The sequence below is a fragment of the Hipposideros armiger genome, unplaced genomic scaffold (genome assembly GCF_001890085.2).
Source record: "Hipposideros armiger isolate ML-2016 unplaced genomic scaffold, ASM189008v1 scaffold_11, whole genome shotgun sequence".
NCBI lineage: Eukaryota > Metazoa > Chordata > Mammalia > Chiroptera > Hipposideridae > Hipposideros > Hipposideros armiger.
This window is the reverse complement of record NW_017731361.1, coordinates 6789154-6811677: the sequence shown is the minus strand read 5'-3', so window position 1 is coordinate 6811677 and position 22524 is coordinate 6789154. Positions and strand designations below refer to the sequence as shown.

At 38.1% G+C, this 22524-nt stretch overlaps 1 pseudogene; it reads left to right on the top strand.

Annotated features, from left to right (window-relative positions):
- LOC109392756 (nicotinamide phosphoribosyltransferase-like) overlaps positions 1-8141 on the top strand; it is a 127598-nt pseudogene extending 119457 nt beyond the window's left edge.
- Positions 8142-22524: the final 14383 nt, after the last annotated feature.

Sequence of the window (22524 nt, the reverse complement as noted above, 5' to 3'; positions counted from 1 at the left end):
TGATCATAATTAGGGCCATATTTGTAAGTACTAAATGATGAGTAACAACTGTTATTTCCAGGCTCCTTTGCATGGGTCACAGTGTCCAACCCATCCTGAGGCCTCTGATTTAAGGGTCCCCTCTTTCCCTCCTGGAGCCTGGTGCCATATTCCACCTGTTTCATGAGTGGGAGTGAGTCTAGCAGAGGCAGCCTGTCATTATTTCTCATTAGTCTTCAGGGAGGACAGACATTTCCTCCGAAACATATGGGAACAGATCTAAATGAGACATTAAAGGTTCCTCAGTCCAATTCCATCATTTTTCAGATGAAGAATGAGTCTCTTGGGTGGAAGAGGGATTTTCTATGGAAGTACATATTTTTCTGTGGGTCTAAGCAGAGTCCTTTACAACAGAGAGGAGTAGAGAATGGCTTAGGAGACAAGGGCTTTATGATTAAAACTGCTCTTAGTTCTAGGTCGGGATTTTAAACATCCCTAATTATGTCTATAGCTAAGCACTAAAATATTTCAATTTGTAAAGGAACCACCAGTGAATCAGCTCACCTTACCTAATGAAATATTACAGGGAACATTTTTAAGCAGGCAATGTAGCTGGCAGGTGCAGAATACCTGAAGACACATGCTGGGCCCAGGGTGATATCTGCTGAGTAGTAAATACACACAAAACCAACTTCTTGCTTAGAGCAGGGGCTGAGATGGGGGACAAAATGTGCTGTGGAAAAGTCTCATAAGTGACAAGCATTCACAGAGCATGCACATTTATCCTCTGAATGAGTGTGACATTTGCCTCGCCTTCGATCCCACCACTCAAGCAGGGATTCCTGGTGACTGATCGTGGGGTTAACTGGTTACCTGAAATGCAGTTTCAATATCTCTAACAACTTATGAGTTGTATTCTATAGTGAATTCTCAATGAACTATGGAAATTGTTGGCAATCAGCTCACTGGGGACAATAGGAGCTACCCAGTTTTGCCTCCACGTGGCTCTTAGGGTTCAAGACTAACTGGAAAATTCAACGCGGCTGTCTGTGCCAGAAGGGGCCACTTGCAAGCCGACCATGGTGATAAGAATTTTCCCAGCAGCCTTCAATTAGGCAGTCGGGATTTTGCAGTTAGGAGGGATTTTAGAGCAAGAAGAGGCTCATGTCACCTTATGTTTCCTCATGTCTTCCAAACTTCCAATTTTAAGAAAAAACAATATTGCTTTGCCCTGGTAGGAAAGCAGTTAAGTGACAAACCCCCAAAGGTCCCACTTCAAGAGAGGACCTGCTGCCCAGCTGCCAGGACTCTGGTGAGCTGACAGCCTCCAGCAATATTAGTTCCTTTGGGTCGGCCTTGGCTTTTCAACCAAGTGTGGCCCAAGCCAGTGACGAGGCAGGCCCTGGTACAAGGGCCAAGCCACTGATGTGTCCAAAACAGGGATCTTCTAATGGGCACTCTTTGCTCTAAAGTGCCCCCATTGCGCCGCTAGAGGCTTTTTCAGATCTGCATTGTGTTCTGATAGGTCTCTGGTCCCAATCCTATCTTCTCCCCTTTACTTTCACAGGTATTCTTCCCCAACACATTTTTTGTACTAGTAATTCTGTCTGAGCGTTTGTTTCCTAGGAGTCTCAATGACATACCTGGAAACAGCTTCCGTCTGGGAGGAAAACAGCTGAGACTGAAAGACCAGAGAGTTAAGGCAACTTCTTAAAAGATTTATTTAAAGGGAAAGCCTACGACCAATAAAAACAACTTATTAAGTTTAAATACTGGTGTGTCCTGCCAGAAGCTTATAGAGGTTACTGAGGAGTGAAACTCATAAAAGATTAGATGAAAACTCTACTTTAATAAAATTTTTATAAATAAATAGAACTTGCACATAATGAACCCGATTATAATAAACAATGAGTCTCCTAATGTCCTTTTAAGCAGCACAGGATGTCTCACTGCTCTGGGGCAGCTAGCACCCAAGGCCACACTGAGGGCGGTGCTGATAGCCACGTGGAACCCGCACACTAGGTCTCCTCTGTATGAGGTGTGCCATCCTCCAACCACAGCAATAAGTCAGGGGGATGGATGCGAAGGTTTCTGCATCATGGAGAGATGGTTTTCTAAGCCTTATGCAAATCAGTGCTTGTCTGAAATATGCTGCTGTGCACAATGCCACGTTGATCTAATAACAGGTGGCATTTTCATTTTGGGGAAAGATAGTGTGTTGCTCTTCCATCCCTGATGGACTCCTCTGGGAACCAGTCGGGCTGTCAGAGGACTCAATATTCAAATAAAAATATCTATAACTTGGAATGCAATGGACCACGAGGAATTTTCTTTTTTTAATTCTATGATAGCAGTATTGCAACTGTGGCTATTTGCTGCTGCTGACTTTGCCCTGAGATGAAGAAATCCGTGGGCATTTTAGCCCAAGCAAGAGTTCCTGAGCAACTCCGGCTCTGTGATGGAAGATCTCAGTTAAATACAACACTCTTCTTTTGTGGAAATACAATGAAACCTAAAATTCTTTAAAGGTGCTAGTGTTCTCAGACTAAAAATTATCTTTTTCTGTGTAGAGCTACATGGGTTCAGCCCATTGTTACTTTAGAAGAAACCAAATTACAGCTAAAGCTTTCCATCCAGATGTGGAAGCTTCAGACTTCAATACAGAAATCAGCCATAATCATTGTTATGAAACTGATCCTTAGGTGAGCGCTCACTGTGCTCCTGGTACTCTGATAGGTGTTTTGTATAAAGCATCTCAATTAAAGCTCACATCACTGCTATCAAATTGTTTTTACTGTCTCTATTTGATTATGAGGAAACTTGCACACAATTATACAGGTAGCAAGCAGTGAAGTGAGGATTTGAACTTAAAAGTGTTAAATTTCAAAGCCTGAGTTTTAGAAAGGTTAACAATGCAACTGTAAATATTAAGGCATCCAGTGGCTACCTAACAATAGAGCAGCATGTGCTGCAAGCTGAGAAAAAGAGAAATAATGTGCTCTTGTATGCAGAGAGTCTGCCTAACCTCATATTTTAAACTACCCAACATCAAGGACAACACTTGGCACTTACTGGCTTCTCAGATATCTGCCTACCACCCAGTCTTGAATTGGGGTTGGGGCACTGGTATACATGTAAAACAGAGCAAATGAAAGAAAAATGTTGTGAATATGATCCTCACATTATTCTGGCATTGTAAAAAAATCCAAAATGGATACTAGACTATAGCATAAGGGTTAGCGGAGCTGGCGGCACAAGCAGTGAACTTGACCTGAACTCACGCTTCCGTTCTGCTCTGTATTAGCTGAGCAAGTTTCTTAATCTCTGGGGGCTCCAACTTCAAAAAGAGGGAAAAAAATTAATAATAATAGGGTTTATGCTGTCCTGATAGGCTTACTGTAAAGATTGAATAAGATAATGCTGAAAAAATATTTCAAATACTATCTTTCTAGAATTAGCCCTTGGCAATTGTAATAATTTTCCTCCCTAGGCTTATTATGAGCGCTTACTTTATAGCAATGTACCACAAACTTCCACATTAAACTTATTGTTTTAGTTGTAGTTCAAAATTTTTAGTCATCCAATCCATTGACCCAAATGAGATGCTGTGATGTGCTCAATAACTTAACTATCAAACGATGCCATTAAACTTTCTAATTCACAGGGGCTTTTTGTTGTTGCTGTTCTTCTTCCTCTGCAAGCAAAATGAGAGAGGTAAGACAACCATAGGAGTAAATTTGGAGACCATTTCCTAAATCTCATTCCTCATATTTATGAAATATTTTACGTGAACTTTCATCATTTTGACTTTATAAAAATGCTGTAAAGCAAGTGTCATCATGCCTGTTTTAACCAAGAAGGAGACAGCAAAGTAAAGAGGTAAAGTCAATTTCTCAAAGCCCCAAACCTTGCCAGAAGTAGGGCTGATTATTTGGTTTCATATATGTATTTCTCCTTATGCGACTTGCCTATTCATTTTCCATGCCCAATTTTTACTGGGGTATTCAACTTTTAATTATGAATTTGTAAAGGCTCTTTATACATTGGTAGCATTAATTCTTTATCCGATATACTGTTGCATATTTTTTTTTTCAAGCTTGTCACATCTTTTTAACTTTGTTACTATTTTTCTATATAAAATGTTTAAACTTTTATGAGGTGAGATTCATCTTTTACATTACAGTTTCCAGCTTTGGTGAAATACTTTAAAAGTCTTCCTTTATCTTAAGAGCACAGAAATAATTACCTAACTTTTCTCTCATCCATCTGGAAAAATCCAAAACAACCTAACATCTCATCAATATTGGGATGATTAATATGTCTGGGTGGGTGGGTTATGGGTAATTTTTCACTTGCTTCTTTAGATCTTTGTGGATTAACTACATCAGGACTCTTCCTACCCCTTTAAGTCCATTTAAACTGTCTACCTCCAGAACATGTATTTACTACCTCATGGATCTGGCTAGTTCAAGAGAAGCCCCTCTTCAGGAGCCAATAACTCAGGGCTCATTGTAACCAGAACCAGAATGTGTTTTGGCTTTTTCTTTTCTTTTTTCCCCCCAATATTACGTTTAACGCTTCTACTTCTGTTTCATTCACAGATAGTCTCATTAATGGTGACAAGATGCCTGTCTGGCAGCTCATGGAGAGGGAGGGACTGCCATTGTAGTGCCTTCTAAAGAAGTAGGCTTAGGGCCGGCCGAGTGGCGCGATGGTTAAGAACTCGCTTGGGATGCCAGAGGACCCCGGTTCGGATCCCACATATGAGGGCCAGTGACACTGCCCTCTACAGCTAAGATGCTGAACAACAGCTCAACCTGGAGCTGGGCTGCCATGAGTTGCCGGCGACGGCGGAGGCTGCAGTCCCTGTGGCAGTGGGTTGCCATGGGCTACCGTGTGTGGCCAGCAGCCAGCGTGAGCGGCCAGCAGCCGCAGTGAGCGGCCGTCCAGAAGCCGGCGACTGATCTGCCTCGCCAGAGAAGAGCGCAATGATGGTGCCAACTTGGGCCAGTGAAGCAACGTCCTCCACAACTAGACTGAAGAACAAAACAACAGCAACTTGTCTGTTCCCCTTCCCCCAATTCCCCAGCACTGTTCCCATCCCCCCAACTCCCCAATAAAAATCTTTAAAAAAAAAAAAAAAGAAGTAGGCTTACCTTTAACTGGAAACCTCCGTTTCTTATTAGTTCATTAACACTGGTTAGGTCACGCATCCTCTCCTGATCTAACCACAAAGGCCCTTGTGCACCCCAGTTGCCTTAAGGCGACCCAGACCCATCCGTGAAGCTTAGAAAGGGATCAATCTCACACAAGCTATATTGCTAAGAGTGGCATAAATTCCTTAAAAAAGAAACAAAATACTGTTTGACAGGAAAAATGAATGGATGCCAGCGATATAACAAACAAACACCCTCTATAAATTTATCTTCATTTTTCCTGGTAGGAAAAGGGTAAATGCTCCAACAAAGCAAAATGAAAATGCGAATAAAGTAGTTTTCTTCTCTCACCCAATCAATGTCTTCCCGGAATAAGGAGAGTAGTTATTTCTGGAAGTGCAAATTCTAAGTCATCGTATCCAGCATCCCTGGCTTGGCTGTCAACCAAACATGTTAACTCTGTGGTCCTCAGAAATGTCATTCATCTGCTTAATTGACCCTAAAGGAAGCACTTGTTTCAAATTAGGAGCAACAACATTTCTGAAAAGGATATAATAGCATTAACAATGGCATCTTGTTTAAGTAATAGGGCTTTTAAAGCTGATTTTTAAATGAGACTGACTGAACCCAGAGCTATTTTCGTTCACTTGGTTTCCCAGATCTCACAGGCAGGCAGCTCTTCCTCGCCTCAAACCACAGCTACCATCCTCATCATCTCGGAGGAAATTAGTTCTGCAGTAATTGGTTGTCTACTGTTAACAACGGCAAAGCAGTGATAATGTTGCCATCACAACTGTGATATTAATGCTTAACTATCTGGGCTTTGTGCTTCCTTAGGATTTAGACAAGTCCAAACTAGTTTCTGTAACAGGTATTTCCCAGCAAATATTTACATATGTTTGAAAAAAAATAATAATTGAGACAGAAGGGGAAAGAGGGAGAGTTAAAGTAAGAGAGTGAGTTACTTGGCTCTAAGGAGAGAAATACAACTTTTCACTATTTGTTTAATTCAAATGAATTTAATAATATTGCTCCCTAAATGGTTAATAGTCCATCTAGTTGACTCAGCAGGTGGAACTGTAAATATCTTTGTTTTATCTTTTCAGGTCCCATTGTTACTACCCTGGTTTTCTACAAATAAGCTTATTCTTTCTTACCTTGGTGTTTTGCATCACGTGATTTATTTACCTCAATTTAATGATCCTCACCACTATTCCCAGGTGCTCCAAACACTTTGAGGGAATAGACAAATTATTCATAGATAACTGCATATGTGCAGTGAACATGTGCTGTTTGCCTGGGCAACCGACGTTTATTTGGAGAACAAAATTTCCCTATGCCATAGGCTCACGAATGCTGTCAATCTCAGATGTTGGATCAACCTCCAGGCACAAAAAGGAACCCGTAACCCTGGCTGGTCGTTAATCAGTACCCCAGACTCTTGGCAAAAAAGATTCGCCCAAGGGTGAGTTGACATACTCATATGCAAAAGACTGGAGGAAAGTCTCTCCTTTTGAACAAGAGCTGTCATGGTTTAGCATCTGGTGGTCTCTTTCCCACAACAGAAAAAGATACTGCAGAGAATGAAGCTGAATACAGCCAGTGCCCACAGACGGAAGCAGAGCTGAGTGGCAGAAAAGAGAGAGCCAAGACTGCAGTTTTTGGACTCCTAGATTCAGGGGGGCCTAAAGGCACCTATATTCTTAGATTCCCTAAATGGACTTTTTTTTTTCTCTTAAGCCAATAAGAATTGGGTTTGTGTCACCATGAAAATACTTATGACCAACACCACATCTCTACAAAACATCTTTTTTCTTATCTTTTAATGTTTCATATTAAGCTGTACTTAATTGGTACTTAATAGCCAGCTGGTTGAATCCAGACTAATAGCAGTTCTAAATCAGAACCAGTATGCTAAACAGAATGGGGAAAGACCCACCCATGAGGATGAGGATCACGGTGGTGATGCTGATGGTGACAGGATGGAAGTAAGTGACATACAAGTTTGTGAGGATGAGAAAATCATTAGCAATGGTCGAAGAACTTGTGTTCATGTCTTCAAAACGATAGCTCTGCCTCTAAGTCCTTACCTATCTTTCTCTTGTGTTGCTAAGACACCTGCAAAAAAATCATTGGGTTCATATGTGTAAAGAGATTTTCTTTGACTACCCCTGTTTAGAGACATGAGTAGTGTATTTAGATAGAGTCAATTGTTTGTGATGGGGTTTAAGGATTGAAAGGCAATCTTCTCTCATCATTGAAGACCTCCCCACCACCAACCCTGGCCACCACAGAATGGCAGGACTGTTCATTCCTGACTCTTTCCCTTAATTAAGGTTCAAACCAGCTGGACTGAATAGGTATGTTATCTAGCTCACCGCAGCTACACAGACCCAGGTTACCCCAAATTACGTACCTCAGTGTACTGAAGAAACTATATTAGAGACTCGGGCACTATAAAAATAATCATCTTCATAGCAGCCTAAATATTGCAGGGTGTGAAACCCAAAGCAGTTGAAAACATTGTTCCTGTGTTAGGATCTTGGGCTTAAGATGTCTCTACACTCTCTGGTGACAGATTCACCATGAGTAAGGCAGCAGGGCCTGCCTGAGCTTGATTCCTCACTTGCAGGATGAAAATGCTAATAGCACCTCACTCAAAGAGTCCTTGTAAGAATTACAGGACCAAATGCTAGAAAGGCCTTTTGCCAGGAGACTAAGTTCTCCCTATGTACCTGAATATATCAATATGTGTACGTATGCACGTGTTTTTGAGTTAGGAGCTAATATGAGATAGTGAAAACTGTAAAAAGGATAGTGAAAATCATAAGCTCTCCATGCACTAAGGCTCAGAGTGAGAAAACCTATGGCCCAAGATGGTACAACCTGAGGATGGCAGAAGCAGAGCCAGGACCAGTTTCTTCTAACTTCCACCATAGCAAGCTCTCCACTGAGTTGGAGGTCTTTCCTCCAGAGTCTCTGGGCATGAGCCAAACATCCCCCTAAGTACCAGCGGTAGGTCGGAGCCTATCCGGAAAACCACGTACTCACTTACCCATACACACTCACATTTTGATATTCACCAAAACTAGTCTTAAAACTAACCATGCTGCCTTGCCATCATAGATTTCTCTTCAATGTAACCATTCCTCCTCTGTTTTGTGGTCAGCCTGTAAAACCCTTCCCTCTTACTCCCTTTGTTTCTTCCAACCTGCATGTGTATTGATGTTTGCATTATTTTAGTTGAATTCATGCTTTTGGTTATGCATACACTGAACACAGGAGCACCACACTACCACAGGGATACAATTAGGTCTCTGGTGGCCTCACCATATAAGCTTGGTTCGACTGAGATTACGCAGTCTTTCCCACAGTGTTTTTCAACGCACTGATCCCCACCACACCCCATCCCCCCACAAAGTGTGATTCCTGAGTTTGTCACCACATAAAGAGGCCATGGGGGACACAAACCATAATCCATGAGCACCTGCTTTCAGAGTTAGAGAACTATTATCCAATTTGCAGGAAGCAGGGTGATAACATCAATAGAGGCTCAGTTTCCCCCACACACACCCATAAATTTGATATTCATTAGATTAGATTTGCTTTTTGGGGGTAAACATTATTTTCTTGTGAACTGAATACCTTATCTCAGCTTGGAAAAAGCCTTTTCAATTCCTTCAAAATGTTCTGTAATGATGAAACAACTCACTCTCTCTTTTTTTTTTCTTTCCAAAGTAATTGGCTTTGATTCACTTGTGATATATATATATATATATATATATATATATATATATATATATTACTTAAAAAGCCCAAGTTCCTGAATCAATAATACAGGACTGAATTTTCTGTCCTTGACAATTATTTACAGAGTGTGGGAACACTTGTAATTTAACATGCCACTTAGGCAGTACAGGAGTTGAGTTGCTTGCCTTTTAACTTGATGGAATGGGGATGAAAGAAGTCATTGTGGACAAGAAAAAAAAGTCAGCTTATAATGTACCAGTATTGTACACATAATCACTTTAGGAACCAGAAGGAACCTCTAGGTTTGGAGGATATGGACAGAAAGCACAGTATTACAGCGTCAGTTGTACTGATGGAGAGAACATCAAACCATACAGGCTCTGAAACACGTTAAAATGTATCAACAAGAACAAACAGAACTATAAGTGTGAAACTGTTGGTTATCACTAAAAAACATCATGGTACAGATCATCTGATATGGGCACTCTTCACATCATGTGGGCAGTTTCTCAGTACATTTATGCATAAGGCTCTAATTTTCAGTAAACAAAAATACCTCATTGTCTAAAATTGCTGGGGTGAGGGGCTGATGCGAGAAGATACTAGAAATACAACAGGAAAAAATATTAAGGAAAGCAGGATAAAAATACCTATACATGGACCAGAATGTCAGAATACACTTTAAAAAAAAAAAAATTTTTTTATGGCAGCCCACTGCAGCCCCACTGCAGCCTAGGCCATCACCAGCAACTCATGGCAGCCCAACTCCAGGTCGAGCTGTTGTTCACCATCTTAGCTGTAGAGGGCACAGCATCACTGGCCCATGTGGGATCCGAACCGGCAGCCCTACTGCTCAGAGCTCGCGCTCCCAAGCCAACTCTTAACCAACGAGCCACTTGGCCGGCCCATCAGAACACGCTTAATAGAAGATCTGTCCTAAATGTGCATGAAGTCTTGCAGTGTCAAAGCACAGAGCTTGAAAATGGACTTGATCTCATTGGTCAAATATGATATGCTGATTTAGCTTTCCTGGAGTGATATACTGAGAGGAATTCTGGGGATGCTCCTATGCTTCATATAACCTATTAATAATTTTTTTTACAGATGTAGAAGGGGAAAGAAAGCATGGCAGTCCATGAGCCACACTACCAACTTTTGTTCTGGGTCCTTCCCTCTACTTACCGCCTTCTCTATTACCTAATACTCAGGAGCCACTCAATAAATAGTTGCTTAATGAATGTGTACCTGAACCAAGGACTCTACCTTGCTATTCTCTCCCACTTGGAATGCCTTACTTTGAGTGTAATTCCAGGGCCCATAACAAGCAGACTGGGTGGTTTACCACATGATGAACTCCGATTCTATGGTGGTGTGACTCACTATGTCATTGCATTCAAGTCGTTTTCAAATACCATCTTACATGGAGGTCCACCTGACTTCCCTGTCTCAAGTTGCATTCATCCAATCTCCCCTTTTTAAAATCTAATTCCCTCATACTTTACAAATAACTTCTTTATTAAGACTGTTAATTGTTTCCCATCCCCCCAGCTGGAATGTAAATTCTACTAGAGTAGAAATTTTATTTCATCCTAGAGGCCTAGTAGACACTCAGTAAGCATTTGTTAAAGGAATGAGTTTTCACTGGTACCCTTTTCCACCCAATGGCTTTATTAGCATCACAAAATTGAAGGCTGTATTCTATTTCTCTTGCATTTTCCTGGGACTTATAGCAAAGCACTGAGAACAGGCACTTTATTGAACATTACTAATAGATTTGACTTGACTTAATTTTAATAAGCCATTTATCATGCTATGCACTGCTACTGAAGTAATAGGAAATACTTTTCAGGACTTAATGTGTACCAGGCAACATGCCAAATGATTTACATACATTATCTCATTTAATCCTCACAAAAATTCTAGGAGACACGTTCATTATCTTCATTTTGCAAATGAGGGGAGTGAGGCTAAAGGAGCTACAGCATTTCTCCCAAGTCAGCATAGCCAGTAGGTGACAGTATGCGTTGCTCTGAGGCCTTCTGGCTTCAAAGCTCTCGCATTTAACCGGGATACAGATAAAGTATGGGTTTGGGGAAGAAGGTGAAGGCCACCAAATTGGAAATTAGTTTCTGGCTCTGGTTCTACTTGATGCTGAGTGATTCTCTTACTCTCTCGCCTAGTTTTTTCCTACCTGATATGAGAGATCATTTCTGCCAGGCTAAGAGAACTGACCAAGGTAAATAAATAAATGACCTTCACCTGCAGTGTTTGAGACGCCTAAAAAAAATCCACCTGTATATTTCTAAGGAACATAAAGAAAAATATTAGTTTGAGCTATTCATATCCTGTTGCTGCAGGAAGAATGGATTGCAGTCAGCAGAAAAACAGCTTTTAAAAGGTCCCAAACTAAAACTCAGTGAGAATGACTCAGAGCTCCAAGTGGAGGAAGGCAGAGCAGGAGGGTGGTGCAGCCAGAGATTTCTGGATGAGGGTAGCTACGGTCCAAACTGGTGGAGGCTGGATTAATCCCACTCAGCTGGAAGGACGACAAACTCACAAAAGCCAGTTCTTATTATTTCTGAAGCTAGTTCTGTTCTGCTGGTGGTATGCTATTGAAATAGCAAAGACATCCTTAAATGTCCTCTACAGATATTAAAAAGAAAGTACAGATGTCAGCTAATAAGCATTAACTTCCAAAGCAAGGAATTCATTAGCACATTCATGAAGTTGAGTCCTGTTTCTCCTATCACCCAGAACCATTTGAGCAAACCAAATCATTCATATAGCAAAGGTCTGATTCAGTGCAAAGAACAGAGGCTTACTCAAATGTGACATGAAAAGAGGCATGTTGTAAGGAATAAGGGCTCCAATTTCTCCACAATCTCACCAACACTTGTTACCTTTTGTTTTTAATAATAGCCATTCTAACAGACATGAGGCGATATCTCATTGTGGTTTTGATTTAGACATACATGTGATAGGACAATGAGATCCAATATACTGTCCATTATGAATTTTGGAAGAAAACAATGACTATCATAGGACATATCAAGATTAAGGAGAGGATGGGGGTTTGTAGAAGAAAATACAGAGAGGTAAAACAGTCAAGAGGATGAGGCCCAGGCCTACCTTCCTTTGCTTTTTGTTAGCTTTCCACGTTCAGTGATGTTTTACCAGATCGTGGTTTCTGAATGATGGTCTTTGTATGAGGCCTTATCCCTTAAATATGCCTCTTTCCTGGATGTCAGTAGAGAATGAAAGATCTAGATTTGGGGTTATAGGCAACTAGTTGTTAAAGGAAACAAATGGAGATATCTAAGGTCATTTCTTCCTAAGGAATGCCTTCTTCCCAAAATACCATTTTTCGAAATATAAGAGATCTTGGAGGTTATTTAGTCCAATTCTCCTATTTCTCAAGTGAGAAATAACTATCCAGAGAGAAGAAGTGAGTAGTTAATGACCATGTAGCAACGGGCAGAGAGAGAAAGGCGGGATGGGTCAAATTTCATCTCTCCCAAATGCAGCCCAACATCTTCATAGTACACTATGTGCCTAATTATACTGCCGTATTAACACCCCATAAAATAAAAGGGCACTTTGGCTTACTTTAATTGTATGTAAAAATTGCCTGATTTCTAAAAGATCACATTATACCTATGGATTAGTATAGAAATACTATGTGATTAAAATTAATTACAATCTCTAAAAGTTCTAGTTATTGTTATGCTATCAATTAGTATAATGAAGCATTCGTTTAGATTGAAAATATGATACTAGTGAAGTTTTAATTGTAGAAATCAATATCTCATTACCAAGTTATTGCTGCATCTCTAGGCATCACTGGATTCATCTCCTGGTGCAAAAGAAGCAACGTTCCAAAGAGCAGAAACAAGACTTACATTCACGAGGTGTTTTTACTTTGAATGTATATGAAAGGAATATATTTTCATACTATAGGAAATATTACCCTGGTTTTATCCCTCCTTTTTGTTCTAACAAATCTAAAACACAGCCCCTTTCTTAGCCTTTATGATGATGAAAATATGTGAGCCATTTAGTAATTATCATTTTGCACAACAACCACAAAAATAGTATAAATAAGTTTCCAAAATGGCTCATGCTTTTTCATCTCTGTTCTTCATGGCACGTAAAGGAATTATAAACCTTTTCTGTGAGGGATCCCAGGATTCTTATCAGTAAGTGAATATTATATCTAGCTCCCTTCTAAGGTATAGGGGAAAAAAAAATCAGAATCACTATCCAGTCTTAGAAAACTTCAAAAATTAAATCAGGAGGAGAGTTTAGAAATAATTGAAAGACCCATGTCATGTTTCCAACTCGATCTCATATGTTCTCTTCTGCCCTCGCTGCATTTGAGTCACACTGGTTTTCATGTTTGTTGAGTGCGGTAAGCTGAATCCTTATCCGGGACACCTACGGCAGCTGTTCCCTTTGCCTTCCCTCAGATCCCTGCACGGCTAGACCATTTTCATTATTATGACACTGGCTTGAATGCCACCTTCTCAAAGGTATTTCCTGACCATTATATCTAATGCAGAGCCCCTGCCCCTTAGTTACTCTCTATCCCATTTCCCTACTCTATTTGTATTTACAGTAGCTATCACCTCCATTATGAAATGATCTTATTTGGTTTTTGTTTGTTTGTTTGTTTGTTTACATATTTTCCCGTTTCTCCCACTAGAATGGGAGCAGGGACTTAGTCTGTCTTGTTCACAGCTGTATCTACAGCGATTAGTTAGTGCCTCATGCAGAGTAGGGCTCCACCTATATTTTTAAATAAATAGATCTAACGTATCTCCTTCACTTTATAGTCTGGGGCCTGTGGCTCACTAACCAATGATAATGCTGAGGCAAGAACCCCATTTTTTTTTTCTTCATTTGAAGTTAAGAACTCTTTCTACCTCACACACTATTTTAATGTATCTCATCTGAAAGGATCCTCCTGAGGGCATTTAAATATTTTTGGATAATTTATAAATAATAAGATGACCGATAACATTGACTGAACACTAATTAGGGGCCAAGCATTACACTAAGTGTTTAACATGCTTTAGCACATGTAATGCTTGCAGTAACTTTAGGCTAGCAAATTCTAGTCTTAGATTTAGAGAGAGAAACAGACAGAGACTCAGACACATCGAACTAACAGGCCTATGTTCACAAAGCTGGGCTTTTTTAATGATTCCAAATACCGATACATAATTATGGTATTACATTATGTTGTGTAAACTTTATAAGGTATTTTATTGGGCATTGGAGGAATCAAGCATCCTCCAAGAAAACCAAAACTCAGGACACATAATATCACAGCAAATCATACTCATGAGATTTGTATTCTCGGCCAAGTTTCAATGTGACGACATCCGCAGGAGGTTTCACTAGGTTATATCATATTGATCACTAGAACACTAGCCTGCTAGGAAGGCCCATGGCTGGAGGCTTGCTGATAGATTGTCCATCATTATAACTTCTAAAGTGTCTAATGGAGAAGTGTCAGCATTTGGGCCCCAAGGATAAAAAGATTAATAAAACTCACAAACCCATATTTCACATGTATTTTTCATCCTAAAATAAAACTACTCTAAACCCTGCATCCATCATATTGACTTTACTGTGTGTTGATGTCAGAATTTACAGATTTCCTTTCAAGGTCCTCAAAAGCTTCTAAATGTCACAAAAATAATCGACATAAACAGATTATTTTGTTTAGAGATTATCTTTAAGTTCTTATTTGAACAACAGGTCTATTGTTTTCAGGGTTGCACATATTTAAGAAATAGAAATCATCTTCCTCTCCAAGACTGAAGTGGGAAAAATGGGAATCTATTGAGTCCTGAGTTATTTGTAATTAAGAGTTAAACTAGAGCAATTAGGATTTTGATAAACATTTATATTGACATTGATTTCAAACTTTGTTTGGGTTTTTTTCAATATCTAAATACAAATAATAGAAATAATTAATATCAAAATAATATCTTAGCTCCCTCTTTTAAAGAGCCTAACAATCTCAGCATCCTTAAACCCATTCTATGTCCTTAGTCCTTAAGGAGAACAACATTTTTCTTTTCCCATGATGTTTTTTCAATCACCTTCTAAGTAATTCATTTATGATTTCCTATTGATGGTTCACTGACCTGAATCCATTTAAATGGGTTCTAACCTATTAGAAATAGATATTTCCAAAATATTAGATGTAGGAAGGATGGCAGTGTGGTGGAGAGAGGAGAGTACTAGTTAGTCTCCCTGGGTAACCTTGGGAGAGGCGTTAAAGCTTGTGGTGCCTCCGTTTCCTAAAGTATAAGAACACAGAAGTTGAAATGATAAACTCAAAGATGACTTTCTCCCTCAGTTGGCCTTTGCTTTGAACTGAAGAATCTCTTCTCCTGTCATCCCATGCAAGGACCTTGAATGCAATTCAAAAGGTCATGAAAAAAACTAAACATATTTCAAATACATGTGCATTGTGCATTACCATATTTTACTCTGAGTTAATAGACAACAGTTTATCCTGCTGTATTCCTAAAAGAGTTTGTGACAATTTCCCTGCTCCACTTTTAAGAATCACTGTTTACTTTCTAATTCTACATATAAGAGGCTGTATCGTGTATATTCTGGATTCAAATTCTTGGATTTCACTCCTACTCTTCAAAATACTAATTTTATGACCTTGCACAGGTTACATAATTTCTTTGTGTATCAGTTCTCTCATCAATAAAAAAAGAATAATAATAGAACATGCTTTATAAGGTTCCTTTTAAGGAGTAAGGGAGATTGTGTAGGCAAAATGCTCAGCCCACAGTGAACATTTGATATTATTTTTTTATCTTTAAAATAAACTAGCCATATGGATCCAGTCATGCATTTACCTTTCTAATATGTAAGTAGAAAATAATAGTTTTCATAAGTATTTGTGAAATGAATGAATGAACTAAAGCTTTAGAATAGGTCAGTAAATAACTAGCCTTAATCAAAATAAGAGATGAAATACCTTGCCTTTCATAAGAGATGAAACTGTGCTCAACAGTGCAAGAGTATTAGGAGGAAACACTGAAAATGCTTGTCATTTTTTTTCCTTTATGCTGTTTTTTTCTCCAGTATCAGAGCTGTCATCCAATCTTACCATGTAAACAAACAGTCTGCTCAGATTCAACTTTATTTCTTTGCACCCACAAATATATTTCCCCCAAATTAACCTAAATACACTGCTAGGTAATGATTTTTAAATAGCTTAAACTAATATCCCCAGCACATACTCTATTTTGAAGCTTATCTCCTCAATTTCCTCAATCACAATGTTAATTCAAGGTGCCACACAGACACATTAATAGCTACCAAAAAAAAAAAAAGGATTTAAGAAAGTGTGTGTGGTTTTTATTTTGTTCTTGTAGACTAACTGCAGCACTCTTGTTACTATTTCAATTATTAGTAGTGTTTAGCAGACATCTGGAGTTAATGCAGAAGTTTCAGGCAGTTTTGTTCTGTAACAGCTGGAGATCTGAAATAATGACCTGTGAATACTAAATTCACCTATGAAGTGTATTTTGTATGCAACCAATTTGAGGTATTTTTCATACATCTTAATTGTTTCAGACTTGAGACATGGTTTTGATACATAAGAAAGAGCCAGGCTCAAGGAGATCTTAGTTGTAATAACCCCTCCTAATTAACAGTGAGAGCTTTTTACCAACCCTTAAACCTCTCCAGGCTTTGGCCGCTTTATTTGTAAAATCAAGTGTGGAGGGACTTGACTAGATGATATCTATGTTGCTAGCCAAATAATGCTGCAATTCTAATTCTGTAAAGAAATTAGTGACCTGAGTATTTTAAAACAGTAAGTCTGATAGAGGTTTTCCTGCTAAGTTATCCTGGAAAGTTCAACTCTTTTTTTTTTTTTCCATTCATGATTGAACTTGGAAGAAATAGAATAACAATGCCTAACGGTAGTCTTAAGTACTTATTCAAAGAAAGCCTCCTGTAATGCAAGTAAGAAAAGAATGCAAAGATAAGTACCTACCCATTTTCCTTCTACCTTGATTCACATTTCTATCTCTCCATCAAGCCTTTGGTGAGAGCTCACTATATAACAACCATAGAACATAAAAATAGTCTCAGGTAGCCCTAGCCCTTAAGAACCCACAGCACCAGGAATTTAAAATAAGACTCTCAGCTTGACAACAGCAAGATGATGGAATAGGAGCCCCAAATCCTCCTTCCCCCTACAGAGACCTCAATTTAACAATACAGGGACCAATTCCCTTTATGAGAAATCCAGGAAACAGTTAAGAGGCTCCTGTACCCCAGGTGAGTGTGAAATCAGCCACATTAAAGCCAGTAGGAAAATTCATGGTACCAAATCACCAAAGACTCTCCCCCAAGCGCAGCACAGCATAATTGGGAGAAAACTCCCAGCTCCAGGGTTCTCGCTAGGGTAGAAAAGAGAAGACTGAAACGTATATGCAATGTTCTGGCTTTTCACGGAGCTTCCCAAAGGACTAGTTTGTGTCTTACCTGAATCTAAGCACTGGCAGGAAAATTGCCAGATCGGAGGTTGCAGAGAACAGAGGCAAAGTTTTGGACTAGCATGCCCTCATTCACCATAGTTCCTACCCCTAGTTAATATGAAATGAGCTTGGGAAAAACATCCAACTCCCAGCTTTTCCCTGAGGATGGAAAGAGCCGGAGCATACACTCAATGTTCCAGCTTTTTAGGGGAGTACCTAAAAGACTAGTTTCTGTCCCACCTGTTTTGGAGTGCTGACTGGACCAGGCATACTCTAGCTGCTTGGAGGCTGCTGAAAACAAAAGAGAGCAGGGCAGCTTGCTGCTGCTTCAAAACAGACCTATGACCACCGCATTGTATTTCTGAAACTGATGTTGAATAATACTGTATGTCAACTATAATTATATATATACATATAGTCTTGGGACATGGAGTAGAGAGCGGGAACGGATTCAATGGAATTGTAATAGATAAGCATGATTTCGGGGGTGGGAGGGCAATAGATGGGGGGAGGGGGGTTGTTACCTAGTGAGGGTGAAAAGGGTAACTATTGTATTGTTCTGTACACCTGAAACTAACAGGAAAAAAAATAAATTAAAAAGAAAAAAATAAAAATAAATAAATAATAAATAAATAAATAAATAAAATAATATGGTATAATATAGCATAATATAGCATGTAATGACATGTTGACATCTATAAAAAAAACCTTATTAAAATAAAAAAATTAAAAAAAAAAGACCTATGGTACAGCAGCCAGAGGATGATAACAGCTCCGTGGCCTTTGCCTGGGAGGAAAGAGAAGAGTGGAGCATGTGCCCAATGTTCTGGATTTTCAGGAGGCTGCCTGATAGACAGATTTCTGTCTCACCTATTTGAGCACTGATGGGGCCTGGCTAATCAAGAATCATGGGGGAAAAAAACAAAAAAACAAACAAAAAAGAATCATGGGGGCCACCAAGAATAAAAGAGAGCTGGGTGGCAACTCCACAAAACCTGCAATACCGCTCATAGACACCAAAGAGAACAAGCGATTATTAACTCATGAAAGAAGGAATGTAAACCTCTCTAACTGAAAATTCACATGCACAAGTCCAGAGAAGATGTATCAATGGAAAAATCTGACAGCCCCCCCACCCCCAGAATCTTTAACTAGGCTGAATGGTGAAGGTCTTTTCCTGAAAAAAAGCCATCTGTAAAGAGTTGAAGAGATGGCTGTTTTTTCAAAAGTGTGGATCCCAACAAAATGTGATAAAGCACATGAAGAAATAGGAAAACATGGCCCAGTATAAGGAATAAAATAAATCTCCCAAAACCAGCCATAAAGAAATGGAAATATATGAATTACCTGACGAATAACTCAAAATAAGCATCATAAAGAGGCTGCATGGGCTCAGAAAAATGATACATGCATGAACAAAATAAAAATATCAACAAAGAGAAAATAGTTTTAAAAAACCATGAAATATTGGAGCTAACTATAACTGAGTTGAAAAATTCACTAGAGAAGTTCAGCAACAGATTTCATCAATCCAAAGAAAGAATTAACAAACTCAAGCACAGATCATTTATATTATCCATCAAAGGGGCAAAAGGTAAAATGAATGAAAAGGAATGAGAAAGCCTAAGGGACTTGTAAGATATCATCAAAAAGACCAATAAATGCATTATGAGAATCACAGGAGAAGAGTGAGAGTCAGGGGAAAAACACTTATTTGAGGGAATAATAGCTGAAAACTCTAAAACTGGGAAAGAAAATCAACGTATAGATTCAAGAAACAAAAAGCAAAACAACAAACTCCAACTAGAATGCACCCAAAGAAGTCTACTTGGAGACACATTAAAATCAAATTGTCATAAGTCAAAGAGAAAGCAAGAATTTTGAAAACAGCAAAAGAAATTGATTCATCAGAAAGGAACCCCTATAAAACCATGAACAGATTTATCAGCAAAAAAACTTTCAGGCCAGGAGTGGGATGACATATTAAAGTGCTGAAAGGAAAGAACTGCCAACCAAGAATACTATAACTTGTCAAAACTGTCTTTCAAAAACAAAAAGAGTTAAAGACTTTCCCAGATAAACAAAAGTTGAGGGATCATCACCACTAGATCTGCCTTATAAGAAATCCTAAAGGAAGTCCTTCAAGTTGAAATAATATGGTACTAGAAAGCAACACAAAAGCATATAAAAGTGTAAAGTTTACAGGTAAAGGTTAATACATAGACAAATACAAAATACTGTACTATGGTAATGGAGGTGAGAAAATCACTTTTAATTTTACCATAAAAATTAAAAGACAAAAGTATTAAAAAATAACTCTAATTATAAAAATATGTTATGGATACACAATATAAAAGATGTAATTTTATGAAATCAATAAATTGGGGATGGGGAGGAAAAGAGTAGAGTTTTTGTACGCTATTGGAGTTGTTATTAGGTTAAAATAAGATGCTTTAGGTAAGCTCCATGGTAACCACAAAGAAAATGCCTATCCAAGATACACAAAAGAAAATTAAAAAGGAATAAAAACAGGTCACCAAAAATAAATCAATAAAACACAAAGGAAGACACAAAGAGAGAAAAAAAAGAACAAAAAGAGTTATAAGACAGCAAACAATTAACAAAATGGCAACAGTTGTCCTGACCTATCAGTAATTACTTTACATGTAAATGGTTTAAACTCAATAAAATCCTCAATCAGAAGACATGCAGTTGCTGAATGGATACCAAAAAAAAAAACCAAACAAACAAACAAACAAAAAAACTCCCCCAAGTCCAACTATCCAACTATCAGCTGTTTATAAGAGTCTCGCTTTAGGCATAAGGACACATACAGGCTGAAAGTAAACAGGTGAAAAAACATGTTCTGTGCAAATGGTAACCCAAAGAAGTAGCCATCTTACAACAGAGAAAATGGGCTTTAAGTCAAAAATTGTCAAAAAAAGATGTACATTATATAATGATAAAAGGGTCAATTCATGGGAAGATATAATAAGATATATGTACTCATCATCAGAGCACACTAATATATACAGCAACATAGCCAAAACTGAATGGAGAAATAGACAGCATTACAATAATAGTAGGAAACTTCAATATCCCACTTACAATAACGGACAGATGATACAGACAGAAAATCAATAAGGAAAAAGAGGACTTGGATAACACTATAAAATAAGTGGACCTAACAGACATATACAGACAATTCTACTCAACAACAATACACATTCTTTTCAAGTACACATGGAACATTCCACAGAATAAATTTCGTATTAGATCACAAAACAAGTTTCAATAAATTTAAGAAGACTTAAATCATACTAAATATCTTTTCTGATCACACTGAAATGCAACTGGAAATCAATACCAGAAGGAAAACTAGAAAATTCACAAATACATGGAAATTAAGCACAACACTTTTGAAAAGCCAATGGGTTAAAGAAGAAATCAAAAGGGAAGTTAGAAACTATCTTAAGACAAATGAGAATGAAAACACAGCATATCAACATTTATGAGATACAACAAAAGCAGTCTAACGGAAGTCTTTATATGTAGTGTTAAATTCTACATTTAAAAAAGTCAGAAAACAATGTAACTTTATACCTCAAGGAACTGAAAAAAAGAGAAAAAACTAAGGCCAAAATTAACAGAGGGAAGGACATAATAAAGATTGGGACAGAAGTAAATGAAAGAGAGAAAAAAATAGAAAAAAATCAACAAAGAGTTAAGTTTTTGAAAATATAAATGAAATTGAGAAACCTTTAGCTAGACTTAGAAAAAAAAGAGAGAAGACTCAAATTAATAAAATCAGAAATGAGAGGAGATATAATAACTGATGCCACAGACATAAAAAGGATCATAAGAAATTATTATGAATAATTATACACCAACAAATTGGATATCCTAGATAAAATGGATAAAATTCTAGAAACATGTAACCTTTCAAGACTGAATTATGAGGATACAGAAAACATGAACAAACCAATAACAAATAAAGAGATTGAATCAGTAATCAAAAACCTCCCAGCAATGAAAGCTCAGGACCAGATGGCTTCACTAGCGAATTCTACCAAACATTTAGAGCAAAATTAATGCCATTTCTTGTCAAAGTCTTCCATAAGCTTGAGAAAGGGACATTTCTAAAGTCATTTTATGAGGCTAGAGTTACCCTGATGTCAAAGCCAACAAAGACACCACAAGAAAAGAAAATTACAGGCCAACATCCCTGATGAAGATAGATGGAAAAATTCTCAACAGAAAATACTAGCAAACTGAATTTAACAGCACATTAAAAAATAATACACCATAACCAAGTAGAACTTATCCCTCGGATGCAAGGGTGGTTCAACACACACAAATCAATAAATGTGATACACTACATTAACAGAGCAAAGAACAAAAATCATTTGATCATCTTAATAGATGCAGAAAAAACCTTTAACAAAATTCAAAATCCCTTCATAATAAAAATGTTCAACAAACTTGGTATAGAAGGAATGTACCTCAACATAATAAAGGCCATATATGATAAGCCCAGAGCTAATAGCATCCTCAAGAGTGAAATTTTTAGTTTTTCTTGCAAGGTCAGGAACAAGTCTAGAGTGCCCAAACTGTTAGAACTAATAAACAAATTTAGCAACTTCTCAAGATACCAAATCAACATAACTAAATTAGTTGTGTCACTATACACTAACAACAAAGAAATCCAAAAAGCAAATTAAGAGAATAGTCCCATTTACAAGTGCATCAAACAGAATAAAATACTTATCAATAAACTTGACCAAAGAGGTGGGAGACTTGTACAATGAAAACTATAAAACACTGATGAAAGGAATTAAAGGAGTCACAAATAAATGGGAAGATGTTCCACGTGCATGAATTGGAAAATATAATATTGTTAAAATGTCCATACTACCCAAAGTTATCTACAGATTCAATATAATCCCTATCAACATCCCAATGTTTGCAGAATAGAAAAAAAAATTGTAAAACTCATGAAATCACAAAGGTCCCTGAATAGCCAAAACAATTTTGAGAAAGAACAACACTGGTAACATCACACTTCCTGACTTTGAAGCATATTGCTAAGTTACAGTAATCAAAACAGTGCGGTATTT